The sequence below is a fragment of the Somniosus microcephalus genome, chromosome 19 (genome assembly GCF_052327205.1).
Source record: "Somniosus microcephalus isolate GS21.2 chromosome 19, FLI_Smic_1.0, whole genome shotgun sequence".
Lineage (NCBI taxonomy): Eukaryota > Metazoa > Chordata > Chondrichthyes > Squaliformes > Somniosidae > Somniosus > Somniosus microcephalus.
The window spans coordinates 19,027,970-19,047,218 of record NC_141005.1 but is presented as its reverse complement, the minus strand read 5'-3'; the positions used below and the strand labels follow the sequence as shown (position 1 = coordinate 19,047,218).

Sequence of the window (19,249 nt, the reverse complement as noted above, 5' to 3'; positions counted from 1 at the left end):
AAAATGAGCCCGGCACCTCGGACAAGTGCCGGGCTTGCATCTGTTCTGGGGGGGGAGGGGGAGAGAAGTCCGGGGAGGGAGCTGCGGGCAGGCGGCCGGCGGGAAAGCGGCCGGCCGCCGCGAGGCCTTTAATGCGCCGGCGCTAACTGCAGTAAGGCACCTCTGACAAAACGCTGGTTGCGGCTGCCACGGGCGAGGCGGCCGCAACTCAATTTCGGAGTTCGGGCGGGTTACCACGGCAACCGGGACGCTGCGCACACCGATGACGTCATCGGTGCCGGCGCAGCGCTACCGGAGCAACGCCGATTTAGGGCCCCAGGGAATTTCACTACTGGCCATAACTCCGGCGCAAGGCCCTCTAGCGCCTCAAATGAGGCGCTAAGGCTACTGAATTTTCAGCCGCATATCCCTTAATACCTTTGGTTGACAAAAAGCTATCAATCTCCGATTTAAAATTAACAATTGATCAAGCATCAATTGCCTTTTGCGGAAGAGAGTTCCAAACTTCTACCACCCTTTGTGTGTAGAAGTGTTTCCTAATTTCACTCCTGTAAGGTCTGGCTCTAATTTTTAGACTATGCCCCCTAGTCCTAGAATCCCCAACCAGCGGAAATAGTTTCTCTCTCTCTACCCTATCTGTTCCCCTTAATATCCTGAAAACTTTGATCAGATCACCCATTAACCTTCTAGATTCTAGAGAATACAACCCTAATTTGTGTAATCTCTCCTTGTAACTTAACCCTTCGAGTCCAGGTATCATTCTGAGCAAGCTCCCACAGACAGCAATGTGATAATGACCAGGTAATGTATTTTAGTGGTGTTGATTGAGAGATAAATATTGGCCAAGATACCAGGGATAACTCCCCTACTGTTCTTCAAATAGTGCCATGGGATCTTTTATGTCCCCCTGAGAGGGAGCAGATGGAGCCTCGGTTTAATGTCTCATCCGAAAGACGGCACCTCCGACAGTGCAGCGCTCCCTCAGCACTGCACTGGGAGCATCAGCCTAGATTTATGTGCTCAAGTCTCTGGAGTGGGACTTGAACCCCCAACCTTCTGACTCAGGAGGAATTTTAGGAGATTCTTGAAGGCAGGGAGGGAGGTGGCAAAGCAAAATAATGGTTGGGGGAGGAAATTTTAGAGGACAGGAGCATAGCGACTGAAAGATTAGCTTCTGATATTAGAGCTGGGAGCAAGCAAGTGATCTGGATCAAAGGAATAAAGGGAATTACAGCTCAGGAGGATTGCTCAGACAGGGCGAACACCCATGGAGTTATTTAGAGAAGAATAGCGTTTAAAGCAATAACATTTCAAGGAAAAAGGAAAATTATGACTCCTGCTTATGTATTAAAATATGCTGATGACTTGTGCCTGCTTTTGAATTTTTTTTAAAGAGTATTCTAAAAGAAGAAGCTGACCAGCGGATGCAGTTGGTTGTCAGGGTGATTTTTAGTGTCTTTGGTGGGAAGAATTCACGCTCAGTTCCTTGTGATGTCATGACGTCACCAAATAAATTGAGGCAGCGATAACCTGCACCTGACATCATACAATTTGGTTTATAGGGCAATATTTTTTAAAGGCAGCAACGCCAACAATAAAGGAACGCCTCATTTTCCCTTCCCGATTTTCTTTTTTTTCCCAATTGACTGAATTCTCAATGCCCCTTTTTGCAAACAATGTGACTGCGCGCCCTCCCATTGCTACTTTTAATGCTGTGTTTGTAATGCTCTTATTTTTGAACTTGTTTTAAGGTTAAATAAAATCCGACCTTGGATGTGAAACAAATCATACCCACGTTTAATAAGGTTTAAAATAACGCAGCCTACAGCAGATTCTCTTAGTTAACCAATTGCACCTTACAGACTAAAAGCAAAATGCTGCAGAAACCGGAAAAAACAATTCATTAAATATATTCAAGAAGGAGTTGGATATATTTCTTAAGGCTAAAGGGATATGGGGAGAAGGCAGGGACAGGGCACTGTATTTGGATGATCAGCCATGATCTCATTAAATGGCAGAACAGGCTCGAGGGGCTGAATGGCCTACTCCTGCTCCTATCTTCTATGTTTCTATGTCTATGTTTCTATAAAAACAGAACGTGCTGAAAATGCTCAGCAAGTCGGCCAGCAACTGTGGAGAGAGAAACGTAGGGTTAACATTTCAAGTCCATAAACTTAGTCAGGAGATTGTGACTTAGATGATACAATAGCAAACATATTTATTAATCTTTCTATATATATATAAAACAGTACGGCCTAGAAATTCAGTTGGGCGCCGTTTGGGGCGCCAAGCTCGCCTGGGCGCCGGAATTACCGCTGCGAGCGGAGCCACTTGCGCCATCCCGATATTCAGTTTCTGCGCCCCAAACGGAAGCGGGCCGCTACTCGAGGCTCCCCGCGCCCCGCTTGGGGCGCTCACCCTGAATATCGCCGCGCTAAGGGCCACAGCGCCACATGCTGCGGCACGGCACGCTGCGGTACTGCAGGCCTTCCTCCCACTGTTAAGGGGGAGGTGCCTGCAACAGCGCGATCCCCGCTCGCGAGTGCCGGCAAATGAGCCCGGCACCAAGGAGAAGTGCCGGGTGTTAAGTCCGTGAATGATTGAGACACGAACTAGCAGGAGTGAAAACAAACAGATCTTTACTGGTGAAAGGCAATAACGAAACTAAACAACAGAGGCTCTCTAGCGCCTTTTATACAGGGGTGGTCACTGCCGGTTCTGCAGTCTGAGACCAGTTATTCTCTTAAAGGTACATACACAACAATTCCTCCCCTTTTAGATAAACAGTACATAACATTCATTTAACAACTAAGTGATAACGAATTACAATCACAATTACTGTTGCTAGATACATTGGTTAAGTTTAAGCAATTATAAGTTCAGTCTTTGAGGAGGCTTCCTGATTCTGTCTGGATAACGCCTCTTTGGGGTATCAGGTTCTTCTGGCAATGTTGAGTCAGAATCAATGTCGTTGTTTGGTTCATCTGCTTCCAATATTACCGGTTCTGCGGTAGCTGCAATTGGAACGTTGATTTCATTACCAGGTGTAGCAGATCGTGGTGTGGAGTTGACGTTTTCCAGTGACTCTAGAATCTGGTCAGCATGACGTCTTACAATGCTCTCCCCAACATCCACAGTATACATGAGAGGTCCTTGTCGTGTACAAATCGTTCCTGGTTGCCATTTCTCAGTGCGGTAGTCCCGGGCCAAAACTGGTTGACCTATCTTAAAACTCCTGGTCGGCCTTTCATTCATATTCTGAAACTGCCTGTTCTCCACATCTCTTCGGACGTTTGGCTTAACCAAATCCAAGCGGCATCGTAGTCTTTGATTGAAGAACATCATGGCTGGAGTTTGGCTGGTAACCGCATGTGTCGCATTCCGGTAGGCAAACAAGAAGTTGTCCACCTTGTGTTGTAGGGGTATATCTTCATTACACATTGCCTTGATAGCCTTCTTGAATGTTTGGACAAACCTCTCGGCCAATCCATTAGTGGCTGGATGATATGGGGCAGATGTGTAATGCTTAACACCATTGTTCTTTAAGAACCTCCGGAACTCTTCAGACACAAACTGTGGTCCATTGTCAGAGCAAATCTGTTCAGGCAGCCCATTCCTGGTGAATATGGTTCGTAAAACTGTGATAGCTTTTTCCGTGGTGGTTGAGGACATTTTTATTACCTCTGACCACTTTGAATGTGCATCCACCGCAATTAAAAACATCGAGTCCATGAAGGGACCAGCAAAATCAATGTGCACCCTTTGCCATGGAGATGAGGGCCACTCCCATGGATGCAGAGGAGCTTGTGGTGGGGCGTTTTGGACCTTCTGGCATCCTGCACAGCTCTTGGTCATCTCTTCGATTTCTCTATCGATTCCCGGCCACCACACAAACGCTCTGGCTAAGCTCTTCATTTTTACCCCACCCAGATGACCCTCATGAAGCTCATTGAGCACTCTATCCGTCAACTTAGGTGGAATTACTACTCTGGATCCACACATCAAGGTTCCTCTGCGCACTGACAGCTGTTCTCTTCTCGGCGAGAATGCTGGCAGCAGTGGTTTGCCATGTGCTGGCCATCCCTTCACCGTTAAATCATAGACCCGTGATAGTGTCGGGTCATTCCGTGTTTCCTTTTCTATGTTTGCATTCGTCACAGGGAGACATTCGACTATGGTCGAGTGGAATAACTCCATTGGACCCACTGCAAGGTCTTCTTCTTCCACCGTCGGCAACGGTAGACGTGACAATCCATCAGCATTTCCATGCTGTTTAGTTCCTTTGTGCTCGATGTCATATTGGTGTGCCCCTAGGAAAAGGGACCATCTCTGCAGCCGTTGTGCTGTCAATATCGGTACGCCCTTCTGAGGGTTGAAAATGGAGACAAGAGGTTGATGATTGGTTAGTAGAGTAAATTTTTGACTGTGCAGATAATGATTGAACTTCTTCACCCCCCACACTAGGCTGAGGGCCTCTCTGTCAATCTGGGCGTAGTTACGCTCGGCAGAAGTTAACGAGCGTGGCGCAAAAGCTATCGGCCTCTCCAAACCATCAAGGAATTCATGTGACAGTACCGCCCCAATGCCGTAGGGAGACGCATCACACGCCAGCCTGATTGGCAGTGCTGGGTTGTAGTGAGCCAATACTTCCTTTGAAGTGATTAAGTCCTTACTCTTCTGAAAAGCACGCTTACAATCACCGCTCCATTTCCATGCTACCCCCGTTCGTAGCAGGGCGTTCAGTGGGTGCAGAATTGTCGACAAATTCGGCAAAAACTTATGATAGTAATTCACCAACCCGAGGAATAACCTCAGTTGCGACACATTTTCAGGCGCTGGGGCCTTAACAACCGCTTCAATTTTGTCAGGGGACTTATGTAACCCCTCTTCATCAATCATGTGGCCACAATACGATATCTGTTTCTTAAAAAATTTGCACTTGGGGCGGTTGGCTCGCAGCCCATGTTCCCGTAGTCTAGTGAGCACCTATTCTAGGTTGTTAAGGTGTTCACTGTCATCTTCACCTGTTACAAGGATGTCGTCCAAGTAACACTGAGTCCCCGGAATCCCTTGCAGGACTTGTTCCATCGCTCTTTGCCATATCGCCGGAGCCGATGCTACTCCGAATACCAATCGATGATACTGGTAAAGACCTTTGTGAGTGTTTATCGTAAGATACTTCCTAGAGGACTCTTCAACCTCCATCTGCAAATATGCTTGTGCTAGGTCAATTTTTGTAAAACGCTTCCCTCCAGACAGCGAGACGAAGATGTCTTCTATCCTTGGAAGAGGATATTGTACTGTGCGAAGGACAGGGTTCACCGTCACCTTGAAATCCCCACAGATGCGAATCTTCCTTGGCTCTCCGGACTTATTGTTTAACGTTTTCTTCATGACAGGAACGATGGGTGTCGCCCACTCGCTCCAGTCGACCTTAGACAACACGCCCGCCCTCTCCAGATTCTCCAGCTCTGCCTCGACGGCTGGGCGAATTGCATATGGTACCGGTCTCGCTTTGAAAAACTTGGGAACTGCATTCTCTTCTATTTTTATCGAGGCGGTTATGCCTTTAAGCGTGCCCAGTTCTTGTTGAAATACCTCTTTGGCGTTAGCTAAGATTGTTGACAATTGTCCAGGAATGACGTCTTCATCTTTTTTACCGTCCACCGTCATTGCATGAATGGAATGCCAATCTAAGTTTATCTTCCTGATCCATTCCCGTCCCAATAACGGTGGTCCACCATTTGGCAGTATGTAGAGATACAATTTCCGTATTTTCTTGCCATTGTATTCGACAGGCACCCTTATTTTTCCTCTGGGGTATACTTTTTGCCCCGTATACGTCGTCAAGACGATGGATGTCTCTCTCAAGGGTATGTGTGAAAATAACCGCTCGTAGTCTCGTTGATTCATGACGGTTAGCGCTGATCCTGTATCGAATTCCATTTTAACTTGGGACTCTGCTATCGTGAGAGTGACCCAAATGGTTCGGTGATCCTCTTTTGCGATTACATTGTGAAGTTTGAGACAGCTTAGTCTCCTGTTTCCGTATTCACTATCGCTCATCTGGTCTTTGGAACTACTGTCCGTCATCTTTTGTACTTTCTTGTATGGTTCCTTAGTAGCCTTTTTGTTGTCGCTGGTCTTCTTCCCAGACCTACAAACTCGTGCAATGTGTCCAATCTTCCCGCATTGTCTGCATATTTTGTCTTTGGACCAGCAGTCCTTCTGGTCATGGTTAGTTCTGCCGCAGCGATAACATTTTGCAAATCCCCGTGTCATTTCGTGGGTGCTGTATTCCTGTGGTTTTTGTTGAATTTCTGCAGCTCCCCTGGCTGCTGCTTCATACGATACTGCCACGCTGAAAGCCTTATCTAGCGTCAGCTCTTTCTCTGAGAGTAACTTCTTCTGTGTTCCTTCACTCAGGAGTCCACAGACAAATTTGTCCCGTAGGGTATCTGCCAGTCCTGCTCCGAACTGGCAGTGCTTTGATAGCTTGCGTAGTTCCGTAAGATACTCAGCATTGCTCTCATCTTTGTGCTGAGTTCTCCTGTGGAATTTAAATCTTTCTGCTATCAACAGCCGTGCAGGGTTTAAGTGTTCCTGTAGGACAGCAACAATTTCGTTAAAACTCTTCGCCTTCGGTTTGGCTGGAGTAATCAGGTCCCGCAATAGGCCGTACGTTCTAGCGCCCATTAAGTTTAACAATATTGATGCCTTTTTCCCCTCCGCTATATCGTTTGCCTCGAAATATACATCGACTCTTTCCACATACGTGGTCCAGCCCTCTATTGTATTATCAAAAGCAGTGATACAGCCAGTCTTCGGCATCTTGCAAATCTAAAATGGCGCCTCCCGCGCTTTGCCTTCTTCCCCGATTTAACAAAATGGCGCCTCCCACGCTGTGCCTTCTTCCCCGCTGTTGTTAGCGCTGCTTTCCACGGTTTCTTGCACGTATTCTTTTTCTTTTATTATTTTCCCGTCGTGGAGTGGACCCTCTGGGACACTTCCCTCCCTCTTCTTGGTCCGAACGCTGCCCGGCTTCGAAACACCGGCCGCGCCCTGTGTGCTCCACCCTCTCTCTCTTTGCTTCCCGACTCGCTGCCCGGCCCCGTTGAAAAGCCACCCGATCGAGCTTCAGCCCGCCGCAGCCCAGGAAGGATCAGAGCACTACCTGCCACCAGCCCGATTAGCTGGGAAACCACAGACCGAAGAACCCAGCCTAGCCCTGGACAGTCTCTCCTGCAAGTTTTTAACCCGATGATTGACGGTCGACGCCCGTTTCTCGAGTTTCAGTGGCCTCTATTTTTTTTTTTCTGGCTCCGACCTTCAACAACGTCGTCGGAGCTGCTGCTGAGTTGCAGGTAAGTTCGTTTCTTACTTGTCGCCAGTGTTAAGTCTGTGAATGATTGAGACACGAACTAGCAGGAGTGAAAACAAACAGATCTTTACTGGTGAAAGGCAATAACGAAACTAAACAACATAGGCTCTCTAGCGCCTTTTATACAGGGGTGGTCACTGCCGGTACTGCAGTCTGAGACCAGTTATTCTCTTAAAGGTACATACACAACACCGGGCTCTTGGGAAACAGCCGGCAATGCCGCGGGGGGGGGGGGCGTTTAGGAGGCCGGGGACGGAGGTGCTGGCAGGCGGCCGCCGAAAAAGCGGCCGCCCCGCACCTCCACCTTAACTTGCGCCACTACCGCCACAGGTAGGCCCTGTGAACCGGTCGCGATTTGCGACCAGCGTTAAAGAGGTGGGCGCGACCAAATATGGTGATCGGGGCGGGAGCGGGGCGCTGCGCACACCGATGACGTCATCGGTGGCGGCGCAGTGCTACAGGCTAACGCCGCCATTAGCGCCCCGCTAAATATCGCGGGAGGTGTGGCCAGTGGCGCTAAAGCCACTGAGTGCCCTCTTTGGGTGCTAACTGGTGGCGCAGCCCACTGAATTTCTAGGCCTATGTCTCTCTGTCTCTCTGTCTGTTTGTCCGGCTATACAATCAAAACTTATAGAGCGTACCTACACATGTGTTATATCAAAAGAAAGCTCATCATTAGGTGACTCTTGTAGGCATATTTACTTTTTGCTCAGACAAAAATTGTTCACACATTATACAAAAAACCTTCAAAATTCCACTCATTATCCACTCATTAGCATTGACTGACGTCAAGGTCGACCAATCCTGTGCCGTGATGATTGACCAATCCTACAGTTCAGTCACCTGATGGTTGACCAATTGGTGTGTGTGTGGGCGGGGCTACTCATTCTCAGCTCAGGGATCTAGCAGCCATTATACACCAGCCAGGCCTCAATGCTAAAAATATGCTCATCCAGGTCAGTATTTTATTTTTTTTCAATAAGATTTACCAAACATGTTTTATAAGTACTTTAACTTTCATCTTTGAAGGTGTTAAAAGCTAGAAATGTTTAGGTTAAAAAACACTCGAAAATACCCCAGCCCTGGGCCCTAGGCTTCTCCAACTGCCGACAACCGAAATCCAGTCCCAGGCTCCCAGCCCACACATCCACCAGGCCCAAAAAAGCCCTGGAAACTGCCGACAACCCAAATCCAGTCCCAGGCTCCCGGCCCACACATCCACCAGGCCCAAAAAAGCCCTGCAACACGGGGCTCCCCTGCTAGTAATAAATAGATAAGCAAACAGTAGCAAAGGAAAACAGCAGATTGACAATAATGTCCAGAACCTCGCTATCCTTCCACAGAATATAGAAAACAATAACGCAAACACGCCTAGTAAAACTGGACCTGAAACAAGGTGGGAGTTCACTGCTAACCTTCCACAGAATGAGTCAGTCCCACTCCAGAGGCTTGAGCACATAAGCTAATCTAGGCTGACACCCCAGTGCTGCACTGTTGGAGGTGCCGTCTTTCAGATGAGACCGAGGCATGGTTGGCCTTCTCAGATGGACGTAAACGATCCTCTGGCATTATTTCAAATAGGAGCAGGGGAAGTTCTCCCCGGTGTCCTGGTCAATATTTATCCCTCAACCAACATCACTAAAAACAGATTATCTGGTCATTTTCTCATTGCTGTTTGTGGGAGCTTGCTGTGCACAAATTGGCTGCCACGTTTCCCACATTACAACAGTGACCATGTTTCAGAATGTACTTCATTGGCTGTAAAGTGCTTTGGGACATCTTGAGGTTTTGAAAGGTGCTATATAAATGCAAACCCTTTCTTTCTTGCACTGAAGTGCCAGCCTCGTCGAGTCATGGAGTGGGGGCTCAGTTGGGGTTGGATAGGTTGTGGATCAAACGCAGGTCAGACAATGGATTGTACTTGGGTTGTGTGGATCAGTTCCACGAAGGGCATGACACCTACATAATGAGCCATCATGGGAAGGGACATAACCTAAAATTGAACAAGATTTTTATAAATCACAAATAGAGAATGCTCGAAGGGTCAATGCAGAGCAGTACGATGCTTCCAGACCGCCACTCGGTGCATGATTCTAATTCAGTTCTGATTGCTTGGGGCAGTGGCACTGCAGATGTTTATTAAGAGTTTATTCATTGAAAACCTCTTCTATTTTGTGATAGAGAAAAAGACTGAATAATTGTGTTACAGTATTTCATAAGATTTGCCAAAGGAGATGTGAAAACATTATAGTGCCAAACTGCTTCAGGAGCACAAGGAGAATGGGAGGCCAATTTAAAATGCAAAGTATTTACTCAGAGGAATAGCATAAATAAAGGCTTTTTCTGCCCTACTCTCCAATGCTTTACTTATTTTGGTTAACAATGCTGCCAGCTGAATAAGTGAAGTATCAGAGAATAGGATAGGATGTGTTGGCGATGGAGGAGCTGCTCCCTCAGACGAGCACCATCCCTTACTGACTGTACAGACACACAAGCTGAGGATGAGGTTACGCAGCAGGAGAATTCATCAAGTCAGTCTGATTCATACACAAGTCCCAGGGGTGAACGGACAGTGTGCTAATCACCGAGTCCCGTGATTAATGATGTTACAGGCAGCTCCTCTGATGACTTAATGGGCAAATGCATCACCCAGTGTGGTACTGAGCTAATCAGAGATGTAAGGGCCTAGCTTCGATCCCTTATCCATATTGAGTTAATCAATCTCATTTAAGGTTGTGGTTGGGGGGGGGGGCGGTGCGGGTGGGGTTTGGGGGGTCGGGGCAGCGCTCTGGCCTTGGGGGGGGTGGGGGGTGAAGGGGAGGGGACCCAGCTAGAGTTCATGCTTCTGATTGCAGTAGCTCCTAATGGAATGTGTGTGCGTTTTGTTTGTGTGTGGATGCCAAGTGCAGAAAGGATTGGGTTCGGCTATGAAGTCAGCCCTGTTGGAACAGCTACTCACTGGCCAGCCTCGCACATCAATAATGGCTACTTGGGCAGGGGGGTATGGCCAGGGTCTGTACCTCTGCAAGAGTCAACAAGGGGAAAAATTGGTTAGTGCCTGCAGAGGGTGGTGATGGGGCGCTGATGCAGTAGCACCAGGGTGAGGCGGGTCCAGCGATACATGGAAAATTCAGTGTGTCCGCCCCGTTGCGCTGCCGGTACGAGTTACCACCGGGAACTTCAACGGCAGGCAGATCGTGACGTCAGTGAGCATGCAACGCTCACCGGGCGCCGAATCTGCAAAATTAATTGTCGCTACCTACCTTAGCGCCTCACCCCGACAGCGATAGGGAGAGCTGGCGTCAAGCAGGAGGAAGCCGGCTCCAGGGATGTTATTTAAAGGGATCATGAGTAATGAGTCACAGCTGTCAGGTTAGTGGAGTTTCATTGTTTTCTTGTCAGTTTGACATTGTGAAACAGTTTACTTCAGTAATTTAAAGGTTCTTTTGTATCAGGAGTGCTGTGGTAACTAAAAAGTAGTTACATTTATTCTTACAAAATATCAAGCTGCTACACTTGGTTACATTAATGGGGGCTGTACTGGCAGTTGACCTTGCCCTCCAGAATCTATGACGGAGGGAGCGGAGGCAAAGAGAAAGAGTAGAACATGTGGCCAGAGGGAGGAGGAGGGCCATCAGGGCTCTCAACAGGAGGCCTTACCCTCCAAGGATATTCCGCTAGCACTTTTTCTACCTCCAATTAAGCGAGGAGCAGTGTATTAGAAGGCTCCGCTTCACCAAGGAGGTGGCCACAGAACTCTGCCACCTCCTGCAACCAGACCTCCAGCCTCAGATCACGTCAACCCCGGCTCTTTCAGTGGCAATCAAGGTCACTGTTGCCCTCAATTTCTTCGCCAGCGGAATCTTCCAGTCTGCAACAGGAGACATAGCTAATATCTCACAGTTCGCCATCCATCTCTGCTTTCGGTAGGTCACAGAGGCTCTATACAGTAGGAGAAGGGACTACATTTCCTTCTCCATCACCAGAGAGAAGCAGGATGAGCGTGCATGTGGCTTTGCCAGGATAGCGAGATGCCCCATGGTGCAGGGCACCATTGACTGCACCCACGTCGCTTTGCGGGCACCTTATGACAATCCTGAGATCTTCTGTAACTGCAAAGGCTACCACTTAGTTAATGTGCAGTTGGTGTGCGACCACACACAGCGAATCCTCACTGTCAATGCCCGCTATCCTGGCAGCAGCCATGATGCCTTCATCCTGCGCCAGACCGGTGTGCCAGCACTCTTCCAGCCACCACATCAAGCTCATAGCTAGCTGGTTGGAGACAAGGGGTATCCGCTCTCCACCTGGCTCATGACTCCCCTCCGCACCCCCAACACTCCTGCCCAGCACTCATATAATGAGAGCCATGCTGCCACCAGGAACATCATCGAGCAGACCATCGGCCTGCTGAAACAATGGTTCCCCTGCCTTGACCGCTCAGGAGGAGCCCTCCAGTACTCGGCTGAGCGGGTGTCCCATTTCGTGGTGATCTGCTGCATGCTCCACAACTTGGCCAACATGAGGGCCCAGCCCTTGCCACCAGGGATTGTGGGACCACCTCAGGAGGCGGAAGAAGGGGAGGAGGAGGAGGAGAGAGAAGGAAACCACTCAATCGGCCTTCTGGAAGACTGGTCTATGACCGCCTCATCAGACTGCGGTTCGAAGAAATAAAACTCCAGATCCCCGTTGCTCGCCAGATCCCCATTATTCCATCTCTGTTGCAGGCCATATCACAGTGCAAAGCTGAAATGAAAGACTCCACAAAAGAATCCAAACTGAATTAATAAATTTATCAATAATCAGTCAACACATATTTACAACAGCAATATTAACTAATCACCCCTATGCAATCCCTTAGTGTCCCTCGTTACTGTGCCTTTGCCTACTCTAGCTGCTCCTGGGAAGTGTTGGTCCAGGGCTGCAGCACGGCTGGTGGAAGGCTGCTGAGTGTCTGTGCGGGAGACTTCAGAAGGCCTTGCAGGATGCTCTCGACCAGCTCTGGGCCTGGAAGGCCTGGCTGTAGACTGCACCACCTAAGCATGGGCGGCAGCAGTCTGGGCTGGCTGGATAACCAGAGATAGGACAGCAGCTTCCTGCTCCACTGACCCACTGCCACTCCCCCGGGGCAGCACCTCAGCATCCCTAGCAACCTATTGGAGCACAGGTTGCTGGCCTACTGCGACACCGTGAAAGCCCCGGTCGATGGTGGTAGACCCAACCACGATGGCAACAGACAGAGCTTGCGTGGCATCAAGCTGAGACTGGATGCCACCAACCATAGACTGCATTACAGCACTAAAACATTGTGTCACTTCCGCCTGTGCTGCAATGGAAGCTGCCAGATCGCCCATCACATGCAGCATCAGGTCTGGATCGTCACGGTCTCTCTGGGAGTCGACCATCCTTTGCAGACTGGAAATGATGGGCTCCATGGTGTGTGCAGAGCCTTGTGCAATGTTGGAGGCGGATTCGTCCATGCTCCTTACCATTGCCGAGAGGCTCTCGGGCACCCTTGCCATTGCACCTATCATCACCCTTCTTCTAAACACCTCCCCATCGAGGTCCTCATCTGAGTCCTGTGCAGCAGAACTCACGCGTGAACTCGCCCTCCAGGGAGCTGGCTCCCGAGCTACCCTTTCCCCTTGGCCTTGCTGCAGCCCACTCGTCCCCGGTGCCTCACCCTGTGCACTTCCCACTACTATACTAGCCTCTAAAGAATGTGTAACACCAGTATCTGAGCTGTGTCTGCGGGTGAGAGATGCAGTGATGTGGTGTGTTCTTCTTCCTCCTCCTCTTCTCCCATCTCGCTCTCAACAGTGCCCTCAAGCACAGGCTGCTCAGGTGCTTGCTGATTATCTGAAAGCATAAAGGCACAAGAGTCGGGTGAAGGTGAGGGGAGGGGGTGGGAGGGGGTGCAGGAAGGGAGAAATGCATGCATACAGCATGATTAGTGGGAAAGTGCAAATTGCTTGTGGGGTGAGGGGGAAGTGGGATGTGAGAAGAAGGAGTAGGGATGAACATACCATTGTTGTCCCCAAGGGGGTCAACGTCGCAGGTGACCACAGCGCCCACCACCTGACACCCAATAATCTTCAGCACTCTATCTTCTAGCGCAGACAGTGGTTGGATGTCAGCTTGTCCCCTGCTTGTGCGCTCCTGCTCCCTCCTGTTGTGATCCACCTTGGCCTGCAAGAGAAAGGAAAGTGTGAGAGTGAGTGTGGAGCAATGTGTTTGGGCGATGTGCCTGCCATAGTTGAATGGCTGTCATTGTGTGCAAGGTGTGAGATGTGGGTGTGAGTGTTGGTAGGTAGAGATTGTTGGTGGGTGAGTGCTTGGGGTGTGGTGCTTTGGGTAGTGTGGGCACACTGGTTCAGATGGTAGTATGTAGCATTTGGTGAAGCATTGACTCAACCTGACCACCTGAGTGAGGGCGTTAAAATTCTTCCTGCACTGTGTGTGGGTCCTGGGGACCACAGTGCTGCCTGAGACAAGCTGGGCCACCTCCCTCCACATGGTACGGAAGACTTGCGGTGAGGGCCTCCTACCACTTGCTGGGTAGATCGCCGCCCTCCGTCTCTCCACAGTGAACACCAACGCTTCCAATGCTTGGTTGCAGAACCTATGGGCTCTCTCCCTGGGGCGTGGATCTGCCATCAGTATAGCTGCTTGAGTCATCCATCTCCTTCTACTTGACCTGCTGCTTGCTGAGACAGTTGCACAGCCAGTAATGCTGTGCATGAGGTTCTGCAGCATCAATGAACCTCCCCTTTAAGAACTGGAAATAGCCTGTGGCAATGATGACTTGCGATTAGACTGCACGTAATATTGGTCCACCCTTTGATTGCAATGCCAATGAGCTTGGGTTTTAACGCTTGATTTAGCGCTCCAATTATTTCTTTGAGCAGTTAGCATGAATTTTGCATGCAGTCTAAAGTGTTAGCGCCTGGCGCTAATTTCCAAACTTTTCTGAAGATACTGCCCATTCCTGGGCTCTAATGAATTTCTCACCCAACATCTTTCGGAGAGGAGGCGAGAAAATGATTAGGGGGGGTGGGGGCTGGTGGGGGAACCCCAATATTTGCCAGTATTCCTTGCAATTGCTTAAACAACTGAATGAACTGTAGCTCATCAAGTTCTACATCTATTGGAGTTCTTTGAGGATGTAACTAGTGGAGTAGACAAAGGGGAACTGGTAGATGTGGTGTACCTGGATTTTCAGAAGGCCTTCGATAAGGTCCCACACAAGAGGTTGGTGAACAAAATTAGGGCACATGGAATTGGGGGTAATATACTAGCATGGATTGAGAATTGGTTAACAGACAGAAAACAAAGAGTAGTGATAAATGGGTCTTTTTCAGGATGGCAGTCTGTGACTAGTGGGGTACCGCAAGGATTGGTGCTTGGGCCCCAGCTATTCACAATCTATATCAATGATTTGGATGAGGGGACTAAATGTAACATTTCCAAATTTGCTGATGATACCAAGCTAGGTGGTAGTGTCAGTTGTGAAGAGGATGTGAAGAGGCTTCAAGGGGACCTCGACAGGCTCAATGAGTGGGCGAGAACATGGCAGATGGAATATAATGTGGATAAATGTGAAGTTATCCACTTTGGTAGAAAAAACAGAAAGGCAGAGTATTTCCTAAATGGTGAAAGATTGGGGAATGCAGATGCTCAAAGGGACCTGGGTGTCCTTGTACATGAGTCACTGAAAGTGAATGTGCAGGTGCAGCAAGCTATTAGGAAGGCAAATGGTATGCTGGCCTTCATTACAAGAGGATTTGCGTACAGGAGTAAAGAAGTCTTACTCCAATTATATAGGGCCTTAGTGAGACCACACCTGGAGTACTGTGTACAATTTTGGACTTCTTACCTAAGGAAGGATATACTTGCCATAGAGGGAGTGCAACGAAGGTTCACGAGATTGATTCCTGGGATGGCGGGACTGTCGTATGAGAAGAGATTGAGTAAACTAGGCTTGTATTCTCTTGAATTCAGAAGAATGAGAGGGGATCTCATTGAAGCATACAAAATTATTACAGGGCTTGATAGGGTGGATGCTAGGAGAATGTTTCCCTTGGCTGGGGAGTCTAGAACCAGGGGCCACAGTCTCAGGATAAAGGGTAGGCCATTCAGGACTGAGAGGAGGAGAAATTTCTTCACACAGAGGGTGGTGAATCTTTGGAATTCTCTACCCTAGAGGGCTGTAGAGGCTCAGTCATTGGGTGTATTCAAAACAGAAGTCAATAGATTTCTGACTAGTAAAGGCATCAAGGGATATGGCGATAGGGCCGGTGAATGGAATTGAGGCAGAAGATCAGCCATGATCTCATTGAATGGCGGAGCAGGCTCAAAGGGCCGAATGGCCGACTCCTGCTCCTTTTTCTTATGTTCTTATCTGTTGTGCCAAGCCAGTAAAACCGGTTCCTACATAGCAAAGATGAAAAATTATATCCTGAAAGAAAATGCCTCCGTTCTACCATCACAATAAATCTTTCAAGCTTTACAAAGAATTTTAGCTGATGGAAATGGTGTCTCGGGCTATATTCTGCAGTTATTGTTTAGCGTGAGGTGGCGGTACAGTGTAGGACAATACACTGAATACAGATCACCAGCTCTGTGCGTTTATCTTCCAGAATGACTGTGGCTCCAGGCCTGATCTACGTTTTCTTGACATTTTACGGCTTAGCTTTATCTTGGCTGACGGACAGGCCTACCCTGGCTCATGTCTCCTGCAGGAAGCTCAGCCTGCTCCTGCGTCATGGCCTGGCTTTGAATAAATGAGTATTAATCCGTAACAAATCTGTACTTCACAGTCCCTTTTTGAGGTTGAAATTGTTCTGTAATTGGCCGGATAAATTGGAGAATAAAATCTGTGAGACGGAAGGAAATTCAGAGATGGTCTTCTTTTGTGCTCCTCAAGGTGAGGGAGGTCACTGAGTGGGTAACCGCTTTATTTTCCGGCGCCTGTTTCAGCACCGAGCGCTCCATGTTAGGGTTGCCAACTCTCATTGGACGTATTCCTGGAGGTTTTGATCACGTGACGTCTGGCTGGCTGTACGACGTCTGGTGATGTCCGATCACGTGACGTCTGATCATGTGTTGTCCTGGTCGTGATTCTCGGACACAATTTGCAAATGTTACTGCATTTACCGTATAAAGGTTGGGTCCCCTGTAGTTGTGTCTCTCTGCTGATGTGAGAAATTTTGAGAACTGTAAAGCCGCCCTCAGAGTTTGCCTTATTTAAAGGTAAAATCCTGGTTTGTTTGTCTCCCATCTCCCGCTCAAACCCAATATCAAATTCAATCCTACTAAGATCGCACCTCAACTCAGGAGGTCTACTCTGGAACTGTATCTCTTTTCTTTCCTCCTCCCCACTGTGCATTTCTTGGAAGATGAACAGAACGTTGCAGATTAAAAGTAGTTCCCCAAGAACCTCAGAATCTACAGTACAGATGGCAGCCATTCAGCCCGTCCTGCCTATGCAAGCTCCAAGAGTATTCCATTTGCAACGTTATCTGATTTCCAACAATTGGCCGGAGGTTTAGAGGGTTTTTGAGGAGAATTTTTTTCACCCAGAGTGCGGTGGGAGTCTGGAACTCACTGCCTGAAAGGGCGGTAGAGGCAGAAACACTCATCGCTTTTAAAAAGTACTTGGATATGCACTTGAGGTGCTGTAACCTGTACTGATTTGTATGTGGGTTCAATGACGACACATTCATGAAAGAGAATGTCTTTTAATCTAAAGTTTGTTCAACTATGTTAACAGCATTACAGGAGACACCATCTTAGAGATCCATCTAAAACGAAACCAAAACTAAACTGCTTCTCTCACATGCCCTCTGCTGGTAAGGCATAAATAATCAAACAGGCAAATACCATCACTATTTGCTGATATCATTACATAACCTACAAGGCTATGGACCAAGTTCTGGAAAGTGGGATTAGGGTGGATAGCTCTTTGTCGGCCGGCACGGACAAGATGGGCCGAATGGCCTCCTTCCGTGCTGTGAATTTCTATGATTCTATGAAAAGTAGTTGCTCAGTAGTAGCGCTCTCACCTCTGAGGTAGAAGGTGATGGGGTTCAAGCCCCACCCCAGTGCAGTGCTGAGGGAGTGCTGCACTGTCGGAGGTGCCGTCTTTCGGATGTGACGTTAAACCGAGGCCCCGTCTGCCCCATCAAGTTTCAAGGAGGAACAGAGGAATTCTCCCCGGTGTCTTGGCCAGTATTTATCCCTCAACCTACATCGTTTAAAAAAAAAAAAAGAAATTATCTGGTCATTATCACATTGCTGTTTGTGGGAGCTTACTGTTCTTAAATTGGTCGCCGTGTTTCCTACATTACAACAATGACTACACTTCAAAAGTACTTCATTGGCTTTAGGATGTCCTGAGGTTGTGAATGGCACCATAGAAATGCAAGTCTTTCTTTCTTACTACTGATGCATATAGTAGTTACAGCTCTGGTTACCTCACGTGAGTAATTGAAACAGGCTATTTTATTTGCAAAAGGAAGAATTTTGCACTTCCAAGCCAAATATGTTCTGGGGGCACCGTCCTTTTTAAGATGCGCTTAACGTCATTCTCTCTCCTGAGTCAGGACTGAATTCCGCTGTTCCCTTGAATGTATTTGTAAAAGCGACACCGCTTGCGGAATCGATTCCAAGCTCACAATTTCTCGGCTCGATGCTCCCGCCGGAGCTGGCCACTGCCCAAGGCTGCGGACGTCTTCTCTCACTGCCTGTTTCTGGGACCTACTCTCTTCTTCCAGCCATACCCTCCCCCGGTGGTCTTTGGGGGGGTGGGGTGGAATTGGCTCGCTCAGTTAGTTTCCTGCGAATGCTTCTCGGTTACAGGGAGCGAAGCTGAACTGTCCCCCCCCCCCCCCCCCCCCGGGTCTGTAGATGGTAACCGCGCGGATTTACCAGAATACAGCAGTGGCGCTCGCTTGCCGAGCTTTGCTGACTTGACGATTTTTTATTTATTTTTCCCTCCCGGGTTGCTTGCAGCGGTGCCCGGGGGATCAATCCTCAATTCCGGGTGACTCCAGGACAATCCAGGAGGGTTGGCAACCCCACTCCCAGTTTAGAGTACAGCTCGCTGTCCTCTGCCTCAATCGCAGCCTCGATCGGAATATCCCAACTGTACCACGGTGTTTATAACTTTCACAACAGGCTGTTTTTTATAGGTGCTCTGAGAAAAATGGCTGCCTTAGTGCAAGATTACGGGCAGCTTTGTTTTATGGACTTGTGGTGATTGGGAACTAGATTCAGGCTGCCCCACATTCATTTCAATTAGGACCCTCACAGGCAGCAGAGAGAGAGAGAAACATAGAAACATAGAAGATAGGAGCAGGAGTAGGCCATACGGCCCCTCAAACCTGCTCCGCTATTCAATGAGATCATGGCTGATCATCCAAACTCAGTACCCTGTTCCTGCCTTCTCTCCATATCGCTTGATCCCTTTAGCCTTAAGAAATATATCTAACTCCTTCTTGAATATATTTAATGAATTGGCCTCTACTGCCTTCTGTGGTAGAGAATTCCACAGGTTCACCACTCTCTGGGTGAAGAAATTCCTCCTCACCTCTGTCCTAAATGGCTTACCCTTTATCCTTAGACTGTGACCCCTGGTTCTGGACTCCCCGACCAACGGGAACATCCTTCCTGCATCTAGTCTGTCTAGTCCTGTTAGAATTTTATAAGTTTCAATGAGATCCCCTCTCATTCTTTTAAACTCCAGCGAGTATAAGCCCAATCGACCCAATCTCTCCTCATACGTCATTCCTGCCATCCCAGGTATCAGCCTGGAAAGAAAGACTCGCATTTCTATAGCACCTATCACAACCTCAGGACATGCCAAAG

At 48.4% G+C, this 19,249-nt stretch overlaps 1 protein-coding gene across 1 annotated transcript in view; it reads left to right on the top strand.

Annotated features, from left to right (window-relative positions):
- LOC147103587 (unconventional myosin-XVIIIb-like) overlaps window positions 1–19,249 on the top strand; it is a 409,691-nt gene that overhangs the window by 135,029 nt on the left and 255,413 nt on the right. The window lies entirely within an intron of this gene.